We start from the raw sequence: 24528 nt of genomic DNA on the forward strand, positions 1-24528 counted from the left end.
TTTGGAGTCGCCAAAAGGCTCCTATCATTCACACTTCAAACAATAATAGTTTGGGTACGCTCCCAAGAACAGATTATTTCAGCACAACTATTTCAGCCAGTTTCAGTATTGCCTATACGAAAAATGTACCTATCAGGACAAGAAAATACATTACATACTTTCGACCAGTAGTAAATAACGAAAGCTTTGCACAGTAAACCGAGCGAGTCATTATTAACCGAAAAAATCGAACAAAATATCCACTGCGCATCTACCAAATTCTCTATTCTTGTGTTCCCTAGTTGTTATATCTGTTATCTAGGCGAACACTAATGGTGTCCTAACATTACATTATACCAATATACGTGGCAAGCAGAGATGCGCCCTTAGCACCTAAACGAAAAGGAAACGTTTACGTTTATCCTAATGTTTTCTAGCTAGAATGGCGAAATCATTTTTCAATCAATATCCATCAGGCAAGCGAAGCACTTCAGAGAACAACAAATATCAGGGTCAGGATTGTATTGTTCAAATTGTCGGGCTTTGTTTATAAAGCGTCTGCACTGTCTGTCTGCAAAAAAAGACGATACAGTTTATAGCTAGGAGTTTATAGAAATGTCTGTTGCACCCTAAGAGCCCTTTTCGTTCTGTATAATGGAGATTTCATATCGAACAAGTAGCATTTCGCATCCTATGCATGTTTGGTGCAGCTGTTATCGAAGTACTTTACTTCAATACCGTTCAGTTACCTGAACGCAGCATGGCGTGGCTGGTCTGGAGTATTATTTGAATTTCCTTCGAACGAACGCTCAAACCCCGGAGTAGCTGTTTACCCAACATACTGAACATGTACTGGGTCTTACATCAAGTTTCTATTTATTAGCCTCTATTAGAGGGTATACACAGGGCAAGGATTTCGGATTGCTGCCTGAATGTTGCAACTTAGTAATGGTCTTTAAACAGGGCCTTGATATACCGCAATTTGTAGAACACGTCAATCTGATTCCAGTTAGATTTAGATCCGGTACTCTATCGGAAACTATTAGTCACGATTAGAATTAGCAGGAGGATAATGTCGCTCGGTGTGAGCTTTGACGTTCAGCCTGGTTCAATCGCGTTAGCTCTTCTTCTGATCGCTTCACGTTTGCCCCGCGCGTTAGGCTAAATGTCTGCAAACGGATTAAGATTTGACTAGTGAATACATCTAACCGTAGCTCCCTTTAGCTCTGAAGGAGTACACACATATATCTATACAATGTGTGTGTCTGATCTATGAAATGGCAGAAATTACATCTAGAGCTCTCTTAAGGAGATGTATTGAAATTACTTCGGTGGTTTTTTTGATAGCCGCGACGCATGATTAATTAACTAATAATAGCGATAGCAACAAAGTACACGACTAGTAAAAGTGGAAAGTGTCACTGTTGCTGCTGCTTGAGTCGTTTTATTTCCGTCGACGCAGTATTTATATAGGGATGATATAGTGGTAATACACTTACGTCAAAAACACAGATAAATTAACAGATAGACGGACAGACAGAGGAACTTATGCGGTCCATCACATCCGAGCACCGCCGCAATCGAATATCATATCAAACGTGTCTAGTGAGCTGTACGTAAACGCTTGTGGTAGTTGTAAAAATTCGTAAAAAAAAAAAAGAGAGACAAATACTGGTCTAATATTTTAATGTTTTTTTTTTTCTGTTATGATATTTGTGGAGGATTTCCGCGTAAAGAACCGGACACGAATGACTCGTTTGTACGCCTTAAATCCGGCGGATTGTTCAGTTATGGTCTCTTAAACTATTATTTTTAGGTTCTTGTGATAGCTTAGTGGACAACGTATTTCCCTGCTAGCCTTAGGAACGCGTAGGGTCCTAGCCTGGACAGACACACTTCGTCGTTTCGTGCTGGGAACCAGCCGTCTGTTCGATGGAATGCCCCCTAATGGCGATACTGAACGTAAAACTAGAAATATAGAGATCATTACGTATAACAGAGAAGGGTACACCTCTATTCTTGAAAAATGGCAGCTCTACTGCTTCGTGGCTGTTTCTCTCGTTAGCTTTCTAATTAGAATACGTCCTTCTTTTAAACGTTTGTGTCGAGTTGTCAAACATGGCGTCTGTTTATACTGATCGTCCGACACAATTCCTTCTACGTGTCACGCTGGTAAATTAAGCAAATCCAACCGCACTTTCAGTAAATAAGCATTATTTTGTTCCCGACTAGGTAGATGACTTGTAATTAGATGGTAGCGAATTTCTTTTGCGATAGGTCTTGATGTCTATCGCGCCATTCTCATACATTCGTGACGTAATGTTATGCTCCGCAGCAGGATATTGAAGGAAACTGTGTATAATTGACCATTCTGCAATAGACTATTGTGATTTTAGCCGTCAAAACCTAGTAAGTACTTCTGTAATATTTTCCATGCAGATTAGGCAATGGTTAGGTTGATTCGACTGACGCACTGCACTCCACAGGTCCGTTTACAAGCCCTTGCTACATATACACTGACTTGAAATAAATTTATTGACAGTATCAGTTCTTTAAAAACATCTTGATGGTCCGGTAAATTTGCCACATGGTCACTCAATATTTAAATATAGCCTTGTGGCGCATTGATCGGATGATACTTGCACTGAACTATTTCGAAAAGGCGGATATTGACTTGTCTGCTTTGTTGTTTATTGTTCTCCCATATAATTCTTTTTTCTTCATGTACTTTGTGGACACAGCAAAGGAAATACGAAGAAGTTATGGATTTAAGAACTTCAGAAACTTGATCCACGTGCGGCGCCCCGATTTTTTTCTGCCTCTTCTTAGAGTTTTCTGGAAACCAGCCCATAATAAAACGTTACAGGCATTTTGTTCATGACGGTAGACAGTTATCTCTGTTTTTTTTAAGATGTCAACCTGCCGTCCTTCAATTCGCCAACAAAAATCTAAAATATTTTTTTATTCGGACCTAAAAAGAGTTACCCTTTTCGCACTTCTCGGATTCGTTATTCAAGCACCAAACAAGTATATATATATATATATATATATGTACTGCGTATATATATATATAATGCGTATCTCGCATATTAGCTCACGTTTTGCATGTACCGTTTATAACGATTGTTCCATCCAAAATTAATACAGCTGGGGTGTTATGCGGGAAACATGGTGTTGTCGAGCTGAAAAATCTGCAGGAGTTTTTAAAGTGGGGCGTCCTTGACTTGTGCTTTTCGTCAAATAAACACAATTTGCTTCTGCGGGCACCGGTGACGTTTCGTAAGTAGTATGGTCTCATGACAGCACATAACCGCAATCCGCTGGAAAGGGTCTAGCGTCGCGTAGACTGGCTAATGCTGCCTGTCGCTGGTTGTAATGTAACTCGCCCGGTACCTAATCGTCCATCAGCGTAAGAGTCCCATTCCTTTTTCTCATTGTCGCTGATAGCAACAGTTAACAGTGCTATGATTATCAGCCATGTATCTGCGCATTCTGAAGCGAGGGCCGGCGGCTAAGGGGCGGGAGCGTCACGAGCCTCTCTATGCAATGACTTGCGTCGACGTCTGCAACTATCTAAAGAGGATAATTAAACTTACAACTTAACAATTCGTGAAATATCGTCGAAACAAACAGATAATATATTGATATGGACACAGACAGATATATACGTGTATGTTTGTGTGTGTATGGGGTGGTGGATGGTCTCAGCATTTGGTAGGCCGTGTAACAGAGCTTGTATTCCGTTCACTGAAACTGGAACTAGAAAAGCGTGAAAAAAAAATATGGGATTCTTTATCTTCTCCAATGTGAACAAACTAATCGTGTGTTTTGATACGCTCCCTGTGTTTATAACGAGGTTTCATGGTAAAGTTGAAGTGGGAATAGGAAGTCAATGATTGGATGTGTGTAATAGAGGTGGTAGTAGTAGTAAGTCCGGTACATTTTTTGTTAATTGTTCCATCGTCGGTCTCATATTCTATCGAATACACTAACAATAACTGCTAGCCAGGCCCAGTGAAATGATATGATCGACGAGGTCGATCTTTATATTGTGGTATCGTAATTCATTGTGTTGCTTAAATTGCACCAGAAGTTAACCTTAATAAAATGGTCCGTATCTACTTGCTTTGTGGTTGATTGTTTATAGTTTTTATATACATACAAATCCGATAATTTTTGATAAGTTCATAGAATCGCAGATCGCTTCAGCGACAGCCTGTGTGTAAAATTTTTCTATGTTGTCTGTATAGACGTTCACTTATCTGGAAGCGTTCATATAAGAAGAACGTTCATTGATCAGATACTCGCTTTATACGACCTATGGACTATAGACGAGAGATAGGAACTACTGGACTGCAAGGCCGCTTACTTGTCCATACAAGTAAGCGTCGAAGCTATCGACAATGCTGGCGATCGCTAATCCTCGATTCATAACCTGTACTCTGATAACGGATGGGCGTGTGTATGTTTCTGGGGGCAACTATTTTATTATTTCTTTTGACTAATGGGAAGCTTGCAGTGCGGTATATATTCCATGTTACTAAATCATGTAGTGTTTATCTTTTTGTTTTTTTTTCTTGGACTATTTTTTGTGTCCCATTTTTCATTCCAAACAGACGTTATAATACGGCTGCTTATCAAGTCTGTTTGTCAGCGACTATGATTGTCATTGATGACATTTACGCATGTTGTACGTTTCTTCCTCAAGTTACAAAGATCCGTCGACGCTAAAGTGACGCCTGTTTAATTATAAGGAAGTTAATTGCGCCGGAAAATTTATTGCGAGTTGAGGGTGAAGTGTCTACTAGGCGCGATGAAATGTTACGATACCGCATATTAGATAAGTACAGACGAGGCCCCACATCTCTAGATAGACGCTACTATGACGGGATAGAAAACGGTACTATGCGATGTGTTTATTACAGAAATAGCCTTAACCTAAACTGTTCCTTAAGTGCCGATGGACAGATACGAAACTAGTCGGTATATAACCTTCGCATAACAGTTTCGTTACAAAAGGACAATCACCGAGTAGACTCGTAAAACGTTTCGCCTCTTGGCCTACTTTAGCACGAACCGGAGGGAAATTTTCACTTCATATCGAGTCATAGCCAGTGAGACAAAAGAACACATTGGCAAGATTTAAATGTGTGGTATTACTTTGACGAATCCTGAATAGGAGTTACTTTATGTATGAGTGTATGAGGTACTTTACCTCAAATGTATATTTGTACTGGAATTTTCACCACGACATTTATACCTGTTATGTAACTGAAAAGGTATTCGTTATACAACAGAGGGCTTCAATGTCGTCCTTGCTTTACTAAAAAAGTGCCACCATAGTGACAATCAACAACGAAACAGTTTAAAGGAACTTATCCCTGGTTGTTCAATGGCTATACCATTCACTACTGACATTCAACTATAGTAGCCTATTTATCTTAATTACGAAAAGACGATTTAAATGTTGGACAAAATCAGACTAGACCTATTGAAACCAAACATTTAAAATGTACGCCTATTTTGCGATTATATCAACGCAGTGAAACGTAGTACCTATTTTAATCGATACGTCAAAAGGCGTATGCTTCGAAAGCATATTGCATCGTCACGGTATAGACGCTGCTCGAGCTTCGCTACGTGTTTGTGTGTGGAAGCTCGTGCCTCTTGCATAACCGCTATATTCAATCAATTCAAACTTAAATTCATCTTTCTAACGTCGCAGCCCGAAGCATAGTCCTTATTCATACCGAGGAAATATACCAGCCAAGAAAATTACGAGCAATTACGTAGAAGCGGGAATTTTTGAACAGGAAAAATCTTGTTTGTCAAGCGTTTGTCGTTCTCTCACAGGTAGCATAACTCTAGTTATAAAATTACTCTAATTGAGATGTAAAACTTGACCTGACGCAGACCCTATGGAAGGTATGAACAAATAATATTAAGTATATAAAAGTAAGTAAGCTTCAGCTCCACAAGAGCCCATTATTATTACACTTTTACAATACCTTTAATAATACGATCGTTTACTATACCATTTTTTAAACCTTGAATACATTCCATGATGACTGCCATGATTGCCCTGGCCGGTCTAATTCAAAATTGTTCATTCTGTAGCAGAGATCAGCGAACACCATAACCGGAAAATTAAATCTTTTAAAATGAACTCAACTTATGCCAAGGAAAACCTTCTATAGTAGTTAATAGTTAAATTAGTGCCAAGTTGGATGAATGTGTCCAATAATTTTTATGTTAATAACAAATTCTAAATAAAACTGACGTCTAAATAAAAATAAGTGAAATAAAACACGAGGAAAAGTGAACGAAGTTTACGGCTTTTTGAAGAACTGTGAAGATGAGACTTGTCGAATACAATTAAGTTAAGATGTAAAGCTACGCACACACTCGACGCTCAGTCGTTGTTGCTTCTTCGACGCAGTAGCGCAGCCATATATTTGTCGGCCTACTCACTTCGTAACGCTTTCGTAATCATAGAGATATTTTTCAGGAGTATACTTCGGCTGAATTAGTTGCCTATTCAATGTGTCTCATCATCGAAAACGCCTTGCCCTTTCCCAAGATCGTCCACATGTCCTGAAAGTACTTCCCTGAAATTTGGGAAGTCAACGCGTTGTTGTAATGCTCCGCAAACTGAGATCGTACAAAGGGCACATCCTCTTGTGCCTTACGTTCTAGTCAGTATATAGAATAAAGCAATCAGGTCTTACAACTTGCAACTTCCTCTAAAAAAAATCATTAATCAGCAGTGCCCATACATTATTAGATGGCTGGCGAAAAGATGGTGAGGCTCGCATTAGATAGCATTTTTAGACCTGCCTATGTGTCGTAGTGTTGTGTCAGTATGATCCAGTATCACTAGTTTACAAAGATGACGTCTACGAACAACCGAATAAGTAATACGATGGATAATTAGTGTTGACAAAACACGCAACAGCTGTACGTAATGGAGCAGAGAAACATTTTTCAGACGTAAGAGTAGTTTCTCTGTGAAATATTAGAGTTTCCTTTTATTTGCAAGACAAATCAGCTAATCCTATTAAAAAAGGTGCATCCAATTAATACAAACAGTTAAACAAAAATTTAACTTTTAATTTAAGAAAGTACAACTTGATATCACTTAATTATATGCGTGTGTTTTACTTATGAGCGGTTGTATCGATGCACGCGGTTGTTAATGTGGCTAGTTACCTCTTGGCCATCCTGGTTACTTGTCAGCTCTAGGTTTTTGTCGCCTTTCTAACGTTAGACACACGCTTACATGCCTTACATTCCGAAGAACAGTTATATGCTTTTTATCCTAAAAATTGGTTTCCGAACATTATTACTGTATGTTATTATTCAAATAAAGTCGTGATAGCTTTACCACAGGAAGCACGGACATATCCCAACTATGCAAACGAATGTACGAGTATTTCAGATCTCGTACCACAACCCAATTAAGTTCACGGCCTCTGATCTCATTTCAGCATTCAATAAAATGTGTCCTTTTTGGGTCAAAAGGAAAGAATGCACCAAACAAAGAGTACACCAAACACTTCTCGATCATAACACGTTACTTTGGCCTATTTCCCGCGAAAAATGAGTGCGCCATCGATAAAGGACGTTCCCATCTACCCGTTTGTTGCCCATCGGAAGTCAGAGAAAATCGGGTTGATAGAGTCTGAAGAATTTAGGAGCAAGTTGCGACATCATCCAGTTAAGGGCAAAGCTCTCAAACTCCTATTGTGTCATTACAAAAAAAATGAAACGTTTTCCCTTCTCTGTCGATTTCTGATCTGTTCTCTCTAGAACAATTTTTTCGTCGTCTGCTTAAGCCCCCGCTTTTTCTCAACATGTCTGCTACTTTCATGGCAGGAGCTCTCAGTGTATAGTGGTTATTGCTCAGCGCGGCGACGTCGATCGGGGCCCCTATATTATTCCATTTCGACAAATTTATAGCTAAGGATGGCTTACACATAGAACTACGTACGATGATAGGATGCTCGGAGCATGCGAAATACATCGCTGCTTAACGTCTTTTTTAGTGTTTTTCTGTGCCTATATCTTTTGCTGGCCGTTGGTCCCCTACGTCGCCCCATCCAGCTCCATCTCTGTATAGGGAACCAACATGACAACATTGGAGAAACGCGTCTGGCGTTTCGCACGAGGAAAAAGGCGAAAAAGAAGAACAACGCTGGAAATCACCGGAGTGTAGAGCATTGTTTCGTTCGAGTACGGACCTGCTTTTAATAACATACACCAAGCGCCAGTAGCATCAGCTATCATCATCGACAGGGACGACGCCAGCAGCAGTAGTTTGGGGCCCTACTAAAAGGCTCGCGGAAGGAATCCTAGCGGAGGGGAAATGCAGCTGCGAAACAAAAACTGTTCAAAAGAAGCTATACGAATAGAGAGAGGTGTTTGTGTACAATGCAGAGAAATAGGGCGGGGGCATCTTGGCGAGGTCGTCGACGCGGATGAAATTATTGTATTTATTGATATCTTTTTGATCCTTGTTATTGTTACGGTTGTTATTGAAACCTATTCTAGTGTAATAACATCACTTAAGCAGTACGGAAATGACCGCGACTGACAGGACGTGACTCGAATGCGCTGTTGTTTCGTAAATAAACGACAAGCGCGCTCATGCAATAAATCTGTCAAAATCGTTTTCCAGTATATTCATTGGTCTTTCTACAACCTGGACAATGGTTCACAAAAGCTTAGTATATAGGAAAATAGGTTTTGAGGCTGTCATTTTAGAGAAAAAACACTGATGTAGTAATGCATAGTATCGTCATTTCCCTTCTGCACTATAAACTGCCTTGACAAATGTGCGTTTTACAAACAATGAAATTAATTATTCACACAATAGGTTACTTACGCCCGAGTAATCAAGCTCTTTCAATACGAAGGACTAATTGTTTTACATACTACAACGCAGTCTTTTCTATTCGAAGAGTTCACAATGTATATACTATATAATTGCAGTAGACGGGCTCTTAGTAGAACAATCTTGCCACGCGCCATCAAAGCTAATTGTTGCAAGACCGTTAAAGATGGCTATTTCTAAGCACCGACAAACACACTTGTACTGACAGGCAAATTATTTTTCTTAATCTCATAAAAATTGCTAAGAGGATTGTTTCCATGTGGCATAAGTAATTTTCTTATTGAAAAGATGCAATGCTTTGCAGCTATTTGATTTAAAAGATAGTGTTGAATATGTACGGTGCCTCAATTCTTACGATGAAATGGTGACGATGTTTGTGAGTAAATCAGCCATTAAGAAGCAATTAGGGCGTTGCAAGTAAGGCTTCGAGTTTTGTAAAACTTCTAGTATAACGTTGCATAGTCGTAATGCTGCCCTTAAACAGTTTTAAACGGTTTTCAAGCTTAAAATCGGCGTTAAGATCGATGTCTAAGGTTTATATGTTGGTATACACAATACCTAGTCACCATCTATTTGAAAGGCAAGAACATCTGATTTTTAGGTCGTCAGTGTGTGCTACATCTTTGGTAGCTCGAGATATTGAATATGATGGATAGCATGGATGGGAGATTAAATGGAAGATAGTCCCCACCGAGGCCTTGCGTATAACCGAGAGTCTTCAGTTTGCACTCGAAACAGCTATCTGTTATATAGGCACAGCACATATTTGCTACCCATGGACCCACGCCGAGAGCAGACCTCGTTGAGATTGATAGGCCGTGCCGCGCATTGTCATACTTACGGGAAAAATTAAAATAAACACGATGGAGTGTATTATGATGATTTCTAGCTGGTGGGTGCCCATAGGTAACCTTTAGTAACTGAATGCAGATTGACCTTTTCTCGGGTAAACTGATGTTAATTTTGATCCAAGGCTTTAGGCGAGCATTGATAAGCGGGTATATGGGCAAAATATAGCTTTCTGAGCAAAGGCGCGGTAGTTCTCAGCAATCGAACGCTGTACTTTTTAATAAACCGAAAATACAATACTCTGTCGAAAGATTGACGGCACGACCCGTTCCTCGAAAAAGCCTGGCAACGATTATGGAGTCGGCTTTATTTATTATATGTGCAAATAGAATTGAAGATAAGTTGTCGGGGATGAGACTCAACTTTCAATCAGGCTTGTTCTATTTCTTAAGTACTTGATCAAAGGTAAGCTTATTGAAGCCTTTAAAAGCTCAGCAGGCAACATCGAGCAAGTCCTATCTTTGGTTTGAGGTATTATACTTTAAAATTATCATAGCTTTTTTCATCTAATGGAACAGTAATCCGACTTACATAGATGATCAATAGTGATATACACGTGAGACGATTAAAATTTTCAGAAGATCAACAAGTTTTCCGTATTGGTTTCCTATTCCTGTTTCACACCTGAAGAAAAGATACCAGCTAGTGTTAGTTAGAACCGCATTTTCAACATCAAAGTCAGTTGTGTGATGGTGGTCGAGCTTCAATCGCCTGGGGCCAGAACTTCGATTAGCGATTTCGAAGGTGACGGCCAAATGATTCATGATGGCTGGCAAGGGCGCAGTCAAAATTGAACATACCAGTTCCTCTTATGAGAACTAGGTCAAGGATAGCATCAGTTCCGATCCTTGTAGTCGTCGCGAGAACTTCAAAAAGAAAAATTAGTAAACAAAGATCCGAGGAATATTCTCCTCAGAGGAGCCGGTCTAAGGTGGTGCTGGCACTTCCTATTCAATACTCGGCAGATTAGAATTGCCAACGGTAGCAGTCTGTGTCTCATCCAGCCCGCATTGTTCTATGTGATAGAGGTTGCGCCGACAGCTGGGTTGCTAAGAAGGAAGAGACACAGACAAGGCGATAGTTTAGCTGTATCAAAGTACATCAACGACAACTGCTTCAATAATCGTGAGGGTGAAATTTATTTCATACGTGATATGATCATGCACCAAGGTGCGCATACTTGCGCCTTCCGTACTGAATCAGTCGCGGCGAAAAAACCTGCAAATGCCGGCAAGCAATCTAGGTATGATAGAAAGGAAAACTATGCTAGTTTCTTGACACAGCCGGTAGACGCATAACGTTTAACCGATGGCTCCAAATTCAATTGATTTGATGTATCTTAAATTGTGGAGATGAAAAAAGATGCTCCATGCGAACATATCTGTCGAAGTCGGCTTCCTATCACTTGGGCCATTTAAGAGATACTTGTTTTAGGCTGCGTGAACGAATTGGCGACTTAACACGTCCAATGATACCTGTTCAACGTGTGTTAAATTTACGTCAGAGAAATGAACTCTTATCGGTTACTGTCCTTTAGTTCTGCTTGTTGTAAAAAGCTAACAAGTTATTAAAAAGAAGTCCAGACTTATAACGCCATATTCCTGCTAGGCTTTTTGTTGCTTTGGATACATTGCTGTGCGCAGAAATTCAATATAGGAAAAATACATTTAAAAAAAACCATAACTCTTATTCATCGCGTCAGTTTTCGGAGGCGTTCATCAGTTAATCTATTTGAAAGCAGCTGACATAAAACTAAAAACAAATAAAGCTTGCGATAAAAATAATTAGTAATTTTTTTCTGCACAAGAATAAACATATCAGATTGTGCAACTGCCAGAAAATTTAAGCGCAGAATTTTGATATACCTAATGCAAAAATGCTCGGTATCAAAATGGGAACTTCCTGTAAACTGTCTTCATTGTTTTTTTAGCGTGTTAGCTAAAGCTCTCTCGACGTCTCCCCCGACCCCTGTCGCTATGATCTTCGTTAATTTTTTTTTTATTTCAGCAGTACTTTTTATGTCGTTGGCAAACCAACAACACATTTTGCCTACAGACGCATATTGGCTGAGAAATAGAGGAAATGAATGATGAAACACGTATCATTAATCATGATTACACTATGATATATATGTGTATAGTCGAACTGTTGCAATATACCACAGCATAGACCAAACGCAAATACTGTTGATGTAACAATGATACGGTGAGTTGATCTTCTGCTCGCCGGTGGTCCGCTCGGCGTAGACGACAGGAAAATTGTTGACGGATATAAAAGTCATTAGAACCGTTCTTCCCTACAAGTTAAGTAGGAGGTTCTTGGCCTACACAAAGGGCTGATGCTTGGAGGAAGCTAAAATACCTCTCTTTCTCTCTCCTCGTTTTTTCTATGACCTGCTCCTTGAGGAGACTTGGCGTTCACGTTTGTTCCGTTTAGCCCTCACGGATTGTGCCTACGGCCATGATGATAAATGTTACGCTTATGCTTGAACTACCGGAGTTCTGCAACATCCTATCTGCGTGTTTGCCCTTTATATCAGGTGATGCTTCTAACTCGAACGGAACAGATGACAGATGGGGAAAAACGGGACTACTGCACTGGTGCCCATTACTACGAACAAGCGTAGTAGAGGTAAATGAAAATCATAAAGCTTACTCTGTTGTTTGGAAGGCCGAGAAAAGCAAATTTTAGAGACAGAAGAAGTACGCACGCACGCACACACACACACAGAATCGTATATGCCACCCGATGCAGCGATATCTGAAAAAAGATATGAGATAAGTCATGCACGTATTAAAGTAGTTAAATAGATGATACATGTCATCCTACAGGCGCGAGTAGCAATAGCTATTCCGATCGTGATTAATGGTTGAAAGCCTTCGGGGTTTGAATCTGTACATGTTGCACCACATAATGTGGGATTTAATTTAACCCAGGTAATCACCGATACTCAGCCGCTATGGAATATATTTTGATACTTTTATTTGTCATAGAGGTACTCTCCATTAGGTGTTAGGGTTACGTTCAACGTAAAAGCTACAAACCCTTAATCGCCTTCATTTCACTATCATTGTTGTCTTGTTTTGTGACAATCACACAGTTCCTGCAGAGTTATAAGGCTACAGAACCCTTTCTAATATCCAAAAATACTAAGCTCATAATAGGTACCTTGTATGGCACTGCTTCTACCTGCTGTATGGGAAGTATCTTTTTATGAGCATTTTTATTACGAGCAGTTGAAAATAACGTACGTGTAATATATAAAAAAATGATTTGAGGATTCCCGTAGCTTACAAGCGACTTTTGTAATTCAATTAATGTACAGACCCATAGTATGTACGTATTTTTATTTTTCCTTTACATTGGACCCAGTTTTAACCCGCTTTATCTATCCGTAATGATAATAAAAAAAAGAATAGTTATCGTCTTTACAATTGCAGAATTTCAGCTGTGCGGAAGTTTAAATTTTTCCCAAAGAAAATGAACCTCAACCTATAACTAATAAAGTCAGATACCTATATGCGTATGGATGTGTGCAAGCCTTTTAAATGAAATTATTATGCACCGCTTAATAAGAGTAAGGGGATTGGCTTTCTTGTATTAGCAGTTAATTTATAGCAACTCAGCTAATTATGTTTTGCGGTAACCCTGCTGAGGTGTGTGTTGCATTCACGTTTCGTCGTCAACCTTATTAAAAATCCAGTACTTTTTTTGTGTTTTTGCGTAGAAGTGTATGTAGGTGGCAAAAATAAACCCAAAATGAATAGCGCGCTAAGTCTTTTCGAGTTCTTCGGGTAAGGTACCCCTTCCAGGGGCGTAAACCGAGGCGCAAGGATGAAATAACCTGTGGGTGTTTGTTGCTTTTTTCAGGGCTTGTGAAAGCGCGTTAAATGCACTTATTCTAAAATTGGCCTACATGTAGATCAAATGACATATTATTCTGTTGTCATATATACGCATTTTATTTATAAAGCTTAACACATATCTTTTTTGAAGAAAAATATTAAAGTATATGGGAGTTTGGTTCTCCTTTTTTGCCGCCGTGCTTCTTAATAGATCATCCTATCGATCCTTTCTTCTCGAAAAACAAAAAAAAAAAACAAATAGGGAGATGATATTGCTACGTCACATGTTTGATGGCGTGAAGATTGCCCACAAGCCCCTAAAAGATCAGAGCTATTTTTTCGATATATTTCACGAAAAATATTTCACGACATTTACGGTTGTACGTCCGTCGCTGTTTCGTCCCGGGACCCAGTGGGCATGCACGTGCGATAACAGCGCTAGCGGCAATGATAGTGCAACATATATTCACGATTCAAGACCCCGTGATCTCCGCCTTTCGATGGAGGAAACGCGCAAAGGAGGCATGACAAGCTCTCGCTTCCGCCAGAACGGCATAAAACAGTACCAACAACAAAAGCACTTATATATTTATTTAACACCCACAGGCTCCGGGATACCGAAAACTTAGTAACCAGTGATGCCGCTAGTTTCGCCAAATTTAGCTTTCACGTAGACAACGCCGAACGCTCCTTGTCCTCGTTTTCGCCTCTGCCGTCTTCATTATCGTTGTCGTTGATTTTCCCCTACAGCCTTTCCTTCTCATGTTCCTTCTCCTTAGAAAAACGTAAAGAAGAGCGATCACCGCACACGAGGTGGCAAAAATGGCGACGACGGCGTCAGCGACCCTAACATAAACATAAAAGTGGTGGTTCTGGCCGCGTCGTGGTAGCGGACTGCTATTTACAGCAGGCGCAGAATACGTGTAATGAATGCAGAGAAAAACGTCACAAATTGGTAAAAATTCCCCGTGCTTACCCAAAGAGAGCCAATCGTCGTGCTTGCTAACTTACCGATTGCCCATATAGCGTACTGGCCCCCTTTGTTGGTGCTGCCATGTCTGTTGACCAGAAACTCTACCAGTTCTCGAAACTTTGTTACTCATTAAGCAACTTTCTTCAGAAAAAAAAACACGCTAGAAGTAGACATTTTTTGTATGATCTCTTTATCTTCGTTTTATGTCGAGTTGTATATGGAGAGAAAAATCGCAACCTTTCGAAATGGTCACTACCAATACGTGATCTCAGGGAGTATAGTAACTTCGAAATGCATCGATATAAATCTATACATACACAGTCATAAAAGATTTGTCTATGAGATCGTATACTTTTCATCCATATGTTTTACTGTAGAAAATAACAAAGCATACATCTAGTTTTAAGTATCTTGACCACTGTGAAAAATATCGTGATTATTTTTTTTATTTAAGTTATATTGGGCGCGAAGTTAGCTTTTGCAGTATGTCTTATATAAGTGATTATGTAGGTGGTTTGATGGAATCCCTCCTAGCCCATATCTATGCGAGCGGAAAAACGTCGGCGTAATTCTGTTCAAATAACGATACTAATATGAAGGTTAACTCTTGCAGGAATATCAAATCAGGACACAGGTACGTTTCTTTTCGTGATCGAAGATGTAGTAATGCATATCAACAGGAGTGGCGTAAATGACTCTTAGTAAAGCAAAGCTGAGACAGTTTACTCGGTTTTTCATATGTATCCATATATATATCGTACTCCACATATATATGCGGGGTACGGTACCTCCTTGGGATTCCTTCGTATGCTTTGTTCGTAAGGCTGCATCTAAATAAAAATAAATATTTTGACAAAATCCGTTACATGCACTAAAAGTGTCATTTATGTTTATTCAGTATGACCAGCATCCCATCGCAGTCTCCATTTGGGCTCTGAACAGCTCAGAGGGCTGTTTCAGGTGTTTCCTTCGCGATTCCGCAAAGGCCTTATTGACAGCACGAGTGAATGAGTAAGCATTGTCATATTGAGGCTTGTTGAAGGTTCGCTTGACGATGCTCGATGCGTAGGAATTCAACGTGTTCCAGTCTGGATAAAATAAACTTATATTCTCAAGCAACACTAGTTGGCTTGTGTGTGCCGGTACGTCATCTTGTATGTCTAAAGGATGTATGCTCTTCTTTATGCTATGCACACTTACGCAACAATTTCTATAACAGATAAGCAGATAAACTTCTTTAGTTCGTGTTTTGAAAAGAAGCATGGTAGCATGATGCCTCACTCATTGAACTCCATACTCAGAACAAAATTTCCCATTAGAAATAGTCGACGACTGTCTGCTGCCTCGTCCATAAGACCACTGAATAGCAAACCGTACCTGTCGGATCTTTAGTTTTTTTTGTTTCGCTAGTTTCTCGGTGAGGGTTCGTCCAGCGTGTAAATATTCGATATTAGCTTATACTCGCTCAAATTCCAGAAACAACATAGTTTTAGCGAGGTTGTTTTTTGTTGCAGAAACAACTGGTTTTAGTCTGGTGTTAAAAAAGCGGACGCCCGCAAACGATCTGCCGAAGTCTATCCGAATTTAAATGTCATATATATATATATATATATGCGAAAATAGTGTTTTCTAGAACAAACTCGCTATGGCGAAACACAATTGGTCGTTTGTGGAATTTGCACAAAGATAATTATAATTAGTTAATTTATTTAATGGGCGAAGAGTCAACAGGACTAAAAACTTTGTTTTGTCCGAAATCAATGGGCTATTATAGTTATTGCAAGTTCTCACGCAACCTTAGAAAAGACGAAAATATCCACAATATAATTTACTCAAAATTTATTTTTGGACTTTTTATAGCGAAAATGGTGGTCGTTTTGAAAGGAAAGGTATCAATTGGGTCATGGAAATAAGCTCCAACAGTTAGCCTTTTTGAGACTTTATGCGTTTCTGTGTATTTTTTTTTTAATATGTAGAAATTTTTATCATTTACATTTGGGAAACTTTGGTCTGTTATCGGTCCAAAATTGAATTCCGCTATTTTTTTTTCCGATTTTTTGTGTATAGCGTATTTAAACAGTACTTTGCCGAGCTTATATTTACCAATACCGCTTGGCGCAGAGTTACTATTGAAGAGTTATTTGCGGAATAAAAGGGAAGTATTTCGAAAATTGCCAGTGAGTGTTCTAGGTTTTAAATTGAAGTGGTGACGTTGTAGATGGTGGCTGTATTGAATATTTCTGACCGTCAGGGATAAAATTTATAACGCACGCAACACAGCATAAGATAAACTCCGGATTAAAGCGCCGCACCCCATATATTGATATATTAGTGAACATATCAGCAATGACATTTTTGCCAGTTGACAAAGCACACGACGTCTCATTCAAATTCTAGAAACAGAGTAATTTATTTTGCATTGATCTTCATTTTCCCCATCTCATAATCAATTTATTTGTTTTTTATGGACAAAATTTGTTGAGTCTGATATTGAGGAAAGACCCCACTTAGGTTTGGAAAAAACCCCTCATTATCATATATATGGTTACTGATTCTATTCGTCTATAAATGGAAAAAGCAATCGTATGTACGCGCAAAGTTTAAAGAATATCACAGATAGAAAACAACCACTTGAGTAAACCAAACACTTGAGTAAGTTTTTCAGGGCAATTTACACGATGTTTACCGTACATGGCCTGGCATTACCATGGAAAAGCTTAACTTTGCCTCGTTTATCACGTCTTTTCTTCAGAATCGCTTCAATGTAGCCGGGCTATCTACAAATCCTTGTTAATTAACTTGTTCTTCAAGCATCTCGCAAAACGCAAAACCCTTTCAGGCCCATTAAACGCGAAACGTAGTCGTCTCGGTACGACGATTTAATTTAACATTACATTATTAGGCGCAACTTCAATACATTTCCATAGTTTTCTCTACTTTATATCGGCATAGAAACATAGAACAATTCTGTGCAGAAATCTGTCATTGTGCCTGCGCGCTACCCGGCGCTAACCTGAATATTGATGGTCAATAGGAAGCCGTATTTTTTGTACGTTCAACCAGTTTGTGACATATCAGACTCCTAATTTCTAACAAAATTCCATAAATTTAAATGACTGACAATTTTAAAATGTTCGCAAGTCTCCCTCTCGACCAATGAACAAATGTTTTTTTCTTTGATTGACATTGAACAAACTTCTATTGACCTCGTATAGAAGTCCAGGAGGCGGGGTGGATTTTTAAGGGGTAAAATTAAATCCTCATATTTAGCAAATCCCTTCGAGCTATAGGGTCCTTCCTATATGCGGTATAAATGCCTCGAGCTGCTTCGACAGCTATTTAACTTCGGTAAAAGTCAAAATAAGACAGACGTCAGAAGTACACTTCTTTAGACGTTCTCAATGTACCACCTTTGAAACCTGAACTCGAGATGCAACGGGTTTACTACACACTGAAAACGCAATGATTTTCTATAGAAGAGAGAACACTTTCCAATGATATGTAGAAAAAGGGCACCATCATTACTTCAGTGATATATGCACATATGACAGTTTTTTGAATTGGAATTTAGTTGTTAAAAGAGTATATACCTATTCTTTTTCGGTAAATAAAAGGCCTTTAGATAATTCGTTAAGCTTCAATTCGTTCACCTGATTGAGACAGATGACCGGACAAGCACAGAGCAGAATTTCGAAATCCGCCGGCGTCATTTTGGCCGCAAAACAGAACAAGCCGAACTCGACTTTTGTCAATACGTCATGTTTAAAGCTATTTACTAAATGGAAAAAAAAAAAAGTGGTCAAGACACCTTCATATACAATTTCGTCATTTCTCGCTCGGATCGCTTCTTCTAATGCACCAATAAAAAGTCGCGACTCAAATAATAATATAAGTAACCGATTTCTCAAGGCGATTTGGGCTGGGCGTGACTACAAATGCACGCAACAAGATCCATCTTAAACGAGAAGTGCTCGCATAATTGTCATCTTGCTCAAAACTGTCGGCTTTCCGGCAATGGACTTAGCGTTACCGTGTGGTGAGCCATTCACGATAGACCACGCTACGATCTGGGAGATCGTTTAGGGAGACTTAAAGAGAAACCTCGAATTTGCGTATAATAGTGTACAAATTCGAAATTAACTAACTGTTTACGATCAGCTACGAGCAGTAGACGCGGATAAGTTCGTTGTTTTTTCGGCAATTCGACTATATATAGTGGAAGTAAACGCCGGAACCTAATGTGGATGTGCATGATACCAAGTCAGCTGGTTGAGGCGGCACGACGTACTCTGTCGTCAGCAGGCCCAATCGGATTACATAGCAAAATGCTAAGGTCGTGCGGAGAAAACGAAAAACAGTCACGGAAAGAACACACATAGTCGATTTAGAACTTCTCGGAAGCTTGCCATTTATTTGAATGGCAACATTAGCCTGATTTTGTATAGAGCTGCATTCGGATCTTTGCTATAAGGTAGCTGCAGTATTTCTTCTATGAATATGCTTGAAAACGAGTACTAATGCTAACGAATATTGGCATACTGTGGCTGACATGATACCAGATGAAAGTTACAACTTTGTCAACTCGAGATAAATGTACGCCTTTTAAGTTGATAGATTCATCCTTAAAGAAGGACTAGAGTAGCATGGAAGGCACGAGAAGGATAGGATCATTAATGATGAGTGTCACTGATAACAATATATTTGAAATACGTCCGTACAGATTCAACGAGCACACTGCCCATTGCGGGGTACCACTGGTAGCTTTTAACTCCTTAAAAAATTAGAGAAAGATAGCAGCTACGCCTATTGTGCAATAATAATATCTAATTATAGGTAATATTAAGACTTCATTTAAAGATTGTATGTAATCAAGCATGACGAAGGGTTTGAGATAACGTCTGTTACCCACGGTATGCCGGTGAGATCTCAGCCCCTTAACCCTCTGCCATTACATTGTCCATCAAGAATCATTCTATGCCTTAATAAGGGTAGTAGACCTTATTTACTTTTCAGCTTCCTACTATAAGTACTAGCTATCGAATATTAGACACTTTAGGAAGTGCAAATAATGTTTTTAAGCACATGGGGCCAAAAAAAATACGGCCTCAGGAACGGCCACTATCAGAATGATCCTATGAAAGACACAACCATAGCACGTTCCGGTCTGTCCAAAACACGGTAAACAAGAAACATACGCACGAATATATAAAAAAAAACAATAGCAAAAATCCCTGTTCATCAGCCCTAGCCACCTTCACACGTTTTCTTTCCTACTCTATTATATCTATGGTTGTTTTTATTTACTAGTCTTACAATGGAATAAATTCCATTCTCGGGACCACCATGAAAATGACTGGATTTGTTTCGGCAATGTTGAAGGAGATTATCTATTGAAGCGTCGAACAGCAACAGAAGCAGTAACAACCATTCAGTGAAGCTGTACGAAGTGGTGAAGAGGATGGATAAACGGTCAAACGTCGAGGTATTACGGGTAACTGATCAAATTGGAAGAGAGCTAGCCGATAAGTGAAAAAAGCCCATTAGGGGGTGCTGCTGCTGCTGCTACACCTGTTATTGCTAGCACTCTGTTCAAAATAAGATAGACATTCCTGGGACGGCAGCCCGACCGATTGCCGATTGCTGGGGACGAGCATGTGTTATGGGTTTGTGTTCCAGCAGTGAGAACTCAACGACCGCTAGCTGCTGCTATCATTATGCTTTCATATTACAACTCGTTCCATGATTTCGCCCTACCATAACAACAGAACAGCTAGCGGTTTTGTTGTTAGACGCTGGAAACGACATGGCTACTGTTAGATCGTCGTCACCACAGCAGGTAGCTTAGCACATATACCAAATAACAGTTATAAGAGACTAACATTACCAGTTGCTGCTGTTGTAGTACACAGACAGATGCACAGAGGCGTCTGAGACATTCTTTGAGACGATGCTGCCATTAGACGTGAGCAAACGAGCGAAAGCAACCCAGTCAACGACGACGTATCGAGGGCTGCTGGTGATGTCGACGCCGCAAGCTGAAGTGGGGGAGATATATCAGGTGGTGGGGCTTAAAGCAGAAGATGAAGTTGACTTGTACAATGCCTCGACAACGATTGCCACGGCAGAAACGTGATGCTGATGTCGTTGTCTACCTATCTATCTGTCTGTGTGGCCTGATTGTTGGCACTGTGAGAACCATTGATAACCACTGAGTTAGCTAGTCTAGTAATTAGACAATGGCAAAATATCGGCATTTCTGGCAACTAGCTCACACAGTATAGTAGTATCCGTTAGCAATCAGGACGCTGTTCTCATCTAGCTCGGCTGTCGTAGGTATGCAAGAAAGTCTACGACAATATACTCGAGTTCGCAATCAACAGTGACACTGTATAATCTTCAGGCCACTATCGTTATCACCATCGTCCAGGCGACCTCACCTATCAATCAATAGTTCGATTCCGAAATTTTCCGTGACTCTATACAGCCTTCAACATGGCCGCACATATTTTCCCTAGAGTTGACGAATACTGCAGATGCGTAAATTTTACAAATTTACTCTAACAAAGTAGCTCAGGTGTACGAGAGAACCGACTCTGTGCGCTAAATGAATGGACACGTGTCGAATTATTACGTAGATATTGTATGACCACTGGTTCAAAGATCTGGGCCGATGTCCCGCTCAAATAGAATTTATGAACGAAAAGCCCAAGAGGCGTATTGTAAAGTTTAAGCAAACTATTTTATGTCAATTACACATAAATCTAAGGCTATAACTATTCAACTTGAAGAGATGGTTAGTTCGGATCATCTATTGTTCGATTGGAGCGTATGCATATATATATTCGAAACATCATTGTCAGTGTTAAGCCTGCGAAAGTTCGTCATCGGCCTTTATTTCCTTCCGAACGTCCTGTAGCATCTTATGTCTAGAGCAGCAGAATTTAGCGCTGAATAGGACGGCTCAGCGATACCGCATACGTGTAGCTCGTGGGACATATATCGTAGCTAACTGGCTATTTCTGCTATTGGCTTTGTTGCCGGTGTGAGCGTTGTTGTTTTGGCTGTGTCTGTCCAGGATCTGTGGCATGGCATCCACGTGTCCGGCCCTGACTTCACCGTGCCGTCGTTGCGTTCTGCCTCCGCTTTTTTGCCTCGAGCTTCAGCTTTGGGGTTAGTGGCATCGTCTCGTCCGTCTATCTGTTTGTCGGCCGCAGGTCGCCGGCCGGCCGGCCGGCCGTTCGATGCTTTGCGGCGCGGTGCATTCCAGAATGGCCGAACGTTTCGCCGGTTGTTGCTGCTGCTGCTGCTGCTGCTATTGTGTAGTCAGTTTCAGCAGTAGTCCGCTGTAGTAGTTGTAGTAGTAGTTGTTGTCTAGCTAGCTCGATTCTCGATTCAGCGTTGCACTACAGTACTCGTTTGTTGGTTTGTCAGCATCGCGGTCGTCGCCGTGGCCGTCAGCATCGGAATCAACGCCAGCATCAACCGCTACTGCTGCCGCCGCCGCCACCGCCGTCGTAGCAGTCAACCAACAGCGGCTTGAGCAGCGGACCGCGGGTTGTTTCACCCTCGTTCTCGTCTGACGTTGCTATCGCCGCTGTCTGACGTCTGTGCTTTGATGGCTTCAACGGCCGCGGCCAGCGGCTCACGGCTAGCGAATGCCAGTGAGCGATTCAGGAGGCATGCCACCCCGTGTCAGACACTTGCTGTATTGCCACTGTTGGCAGACGAACCGGCGAGAAACCGCCGGCAGAAAGCAAGTTTTTCGCCAAGCTCGATTTTCTGGTCTGCTCACCTTTAAAGCGTGAGCCACTTCAACGGCAGCTATAACTGCGCCATCTCATGCTTTCTCCCTTAAACAAACACCGTTGCTTATTGCCGCTGCCACGTCTCATAAAAATAGCGCCAGCATCAGCATCAACGCCACCACGGACAGATGATTGTCGTGTCGGTCTTCCTTCGCCGCCGACGGGCGATGTTCTGTTTTTATATGCGATTTTTTCTGTTCTTTTTTTCGCTGGTCGGAAAATCATTTCCGTACGCAATTCCCTCTGCCGTTCTGTTGGCTGCCATTTATTATCATAACAAGTTGCGTCCTAAGTTTAAAATTTTTTTAAAAAAGATCCACTCGAAACTACTTTGAGCAAAGCTTGCGCTAATCAGCGTAGTTCACTAATTATAGAGTTTCAATATCGAAAACTAGACGTTATAAATTGAGAATACAAGATGTAAAGGACATAAATTGTGCCGTAGGGCCTTCTTGCGCAGACGAATAGGGGCGGACGGTGGTCTGGGTGAATATTTTGTCCAAAGCTATAATCATTTTCGTTGTTTGACCTGCGAAAATTGTTTAGCCTTACGGGATCGACGAAAATTCAAAAGTTCCAGCGTATAATGTCGCTCGTTATCGATTCAATCTAGTTATTTCACGTATTTGGGAATAATCTATTTAAAGATGTAGAAGTGTATTCATATACAATTTACCTATTCTCGCTACGAAATGTTAATAAATTGATAGGAACAAACACGTGTCCTACGCCCTAAGCGACCTTCTTTTTCAATTTGAAGCCATGAAAATAAGAACCATGAAGACAAGAATCCAGATTATTTCATCAGCTGTAATAGTCTTCGTTAAAGAAAATTCCATTCACCTACCGCAATGGCTCAATTTTTACTAAACACCACAAGCATTCATCTTGTTAAATGAATTAAACAATCCCTTCACGAACCGAAAGGTTGGCTCATCACTTTCTCGTTTTTTTTTTCTTTTTTGGCCGGCCGTTGTTTTTTGAAAGATGATACTTCTCTGTCTATAGTTACAGTAAAGCAGTATAAAAAAAACACGAAGCGTTCCTCTGTTTCCCTTTGTTTCGTTCGCCGTTCAGCTACCTTCTGTTTTGTACAAGCGTGTTAATAGCACGTTTCATACAGAACAAACAGCGTTTTTTTGCGTTATTCGAATTGTTATTGTCTAAAGTAGATATACGTTTATATGAATGCAACATCGGCAATCAGCAATGCAAAAACGCGGTCACAGTGAGTCGTAAGAAAAATGATAGCATGTCAGTTGTTAATGGATGTCTGATAAACCCTGAATGAGACGGATTGGCTACCCCCCGTCGTCGCTGTAGAGCACGCACCAAAAGACAACTGTCTTAGGCAACAATGTCTCAAAAATATTTCATTATCACGTTATCCTGCTTTTTTTTGACACGTTCAGTCCATATTTATATGTCTGTCTAGGTTTCGTTCAATGGGTTATGGCTTAATCGGTTAGTTTTTGTTTGTACGCAACATCCATTACGGTTCTTCGAAACGCTTTTGGGATATTTGACAACGCCTTGCTTCATTTACTATTGCTATTATCTTGCCATTGTCTTCACTCTAATTCGCGCTAGAAGTTCAGTAGTGTTTCAGTGTGAACCGCTTGCGATTTAGTCTTTTTGGGGGTAGATAGCTGACAATAGCAGAAAAGAACGCATACCAAAATATGCCAGCTTACGTCTCTTCCTGAGATATTTATCATCATGGTCATTTCGAAGGCAGCTATATAGAGTTAACCTAATTACCTATTACTAAAGCGAATGAATGTAATCGAAAAAACTTGTACGTCCTATCTGTAAGGACTTTGTCTACTGATACTGCATTTACGGATGTCACGGTTTATTTACTATTCAAGCTACCCTACAGCAGGCTGTCATTTGAATCAGATGCTTTCATAGGGTACAAGTTGTTGCATTGATTTATATAGTCATCGATCCTACAAATATTGAAGCAGGATGTGCCGAACGGTGGGCCTGATGCCTCAAGGTGGCGACCAGCACTCGCTGCCGCTACGATCGTTCGCTATACTGCTATTAAGTGCAACGTGAGGATTTGAAGAAGACAGAAGTCGAACTTCATCCAACGACGATACGCAACGTAACGTTATCCTAGAACACGTACATAGTCGCCGCCTCGACGGCAAGCAACAAACGGCAGTTTCATCAATA

The 24528-nt window shown here is 40.3% G+C and overlaps 1 long non-coding RNA gene across 1 annotated transcript in view; it reads right to left on the reverse strand.

Annotated features, from left to right (window-relative positions):
• Nucleotides 1-497: 497 nt before the first annotated feature.
• The window catches only part of LOC147754589 (uncharacterized), a 55885-nt gene continuing 31854 nt past the window's right edge, over nucleotides 498-24528 (reverse strand). The window contains exons 2-3 of the long non-coding RNA XR_015317720.1: nucleotides 3091-3552; nucleotides 498-2814 (exon numbers count right to left, since the gene is read on the reverse strand). This is a non-coding gene — a long non-coding RNA (uncharacterized LOC147754589). The remainder of the gene's footprint in view (nucleotides 2815-3090; nucleotides 3553-24528) is intronic.

This window comes from Varroa destructor, unplaced genomic scaffold, assembly GCF_002443255.2.
Source record: "Varroa destructor unplaced genomic scaffold, Vdes_3.0 BEIS01000007.1, whole genome shotgun sequence".
NCBI classification, from domain to species: Eukaryota; Metazoa; Arthropoda; class Arachnida; order Mesostigmata; family Varroidae; genus Varroa; species Varroa destructor.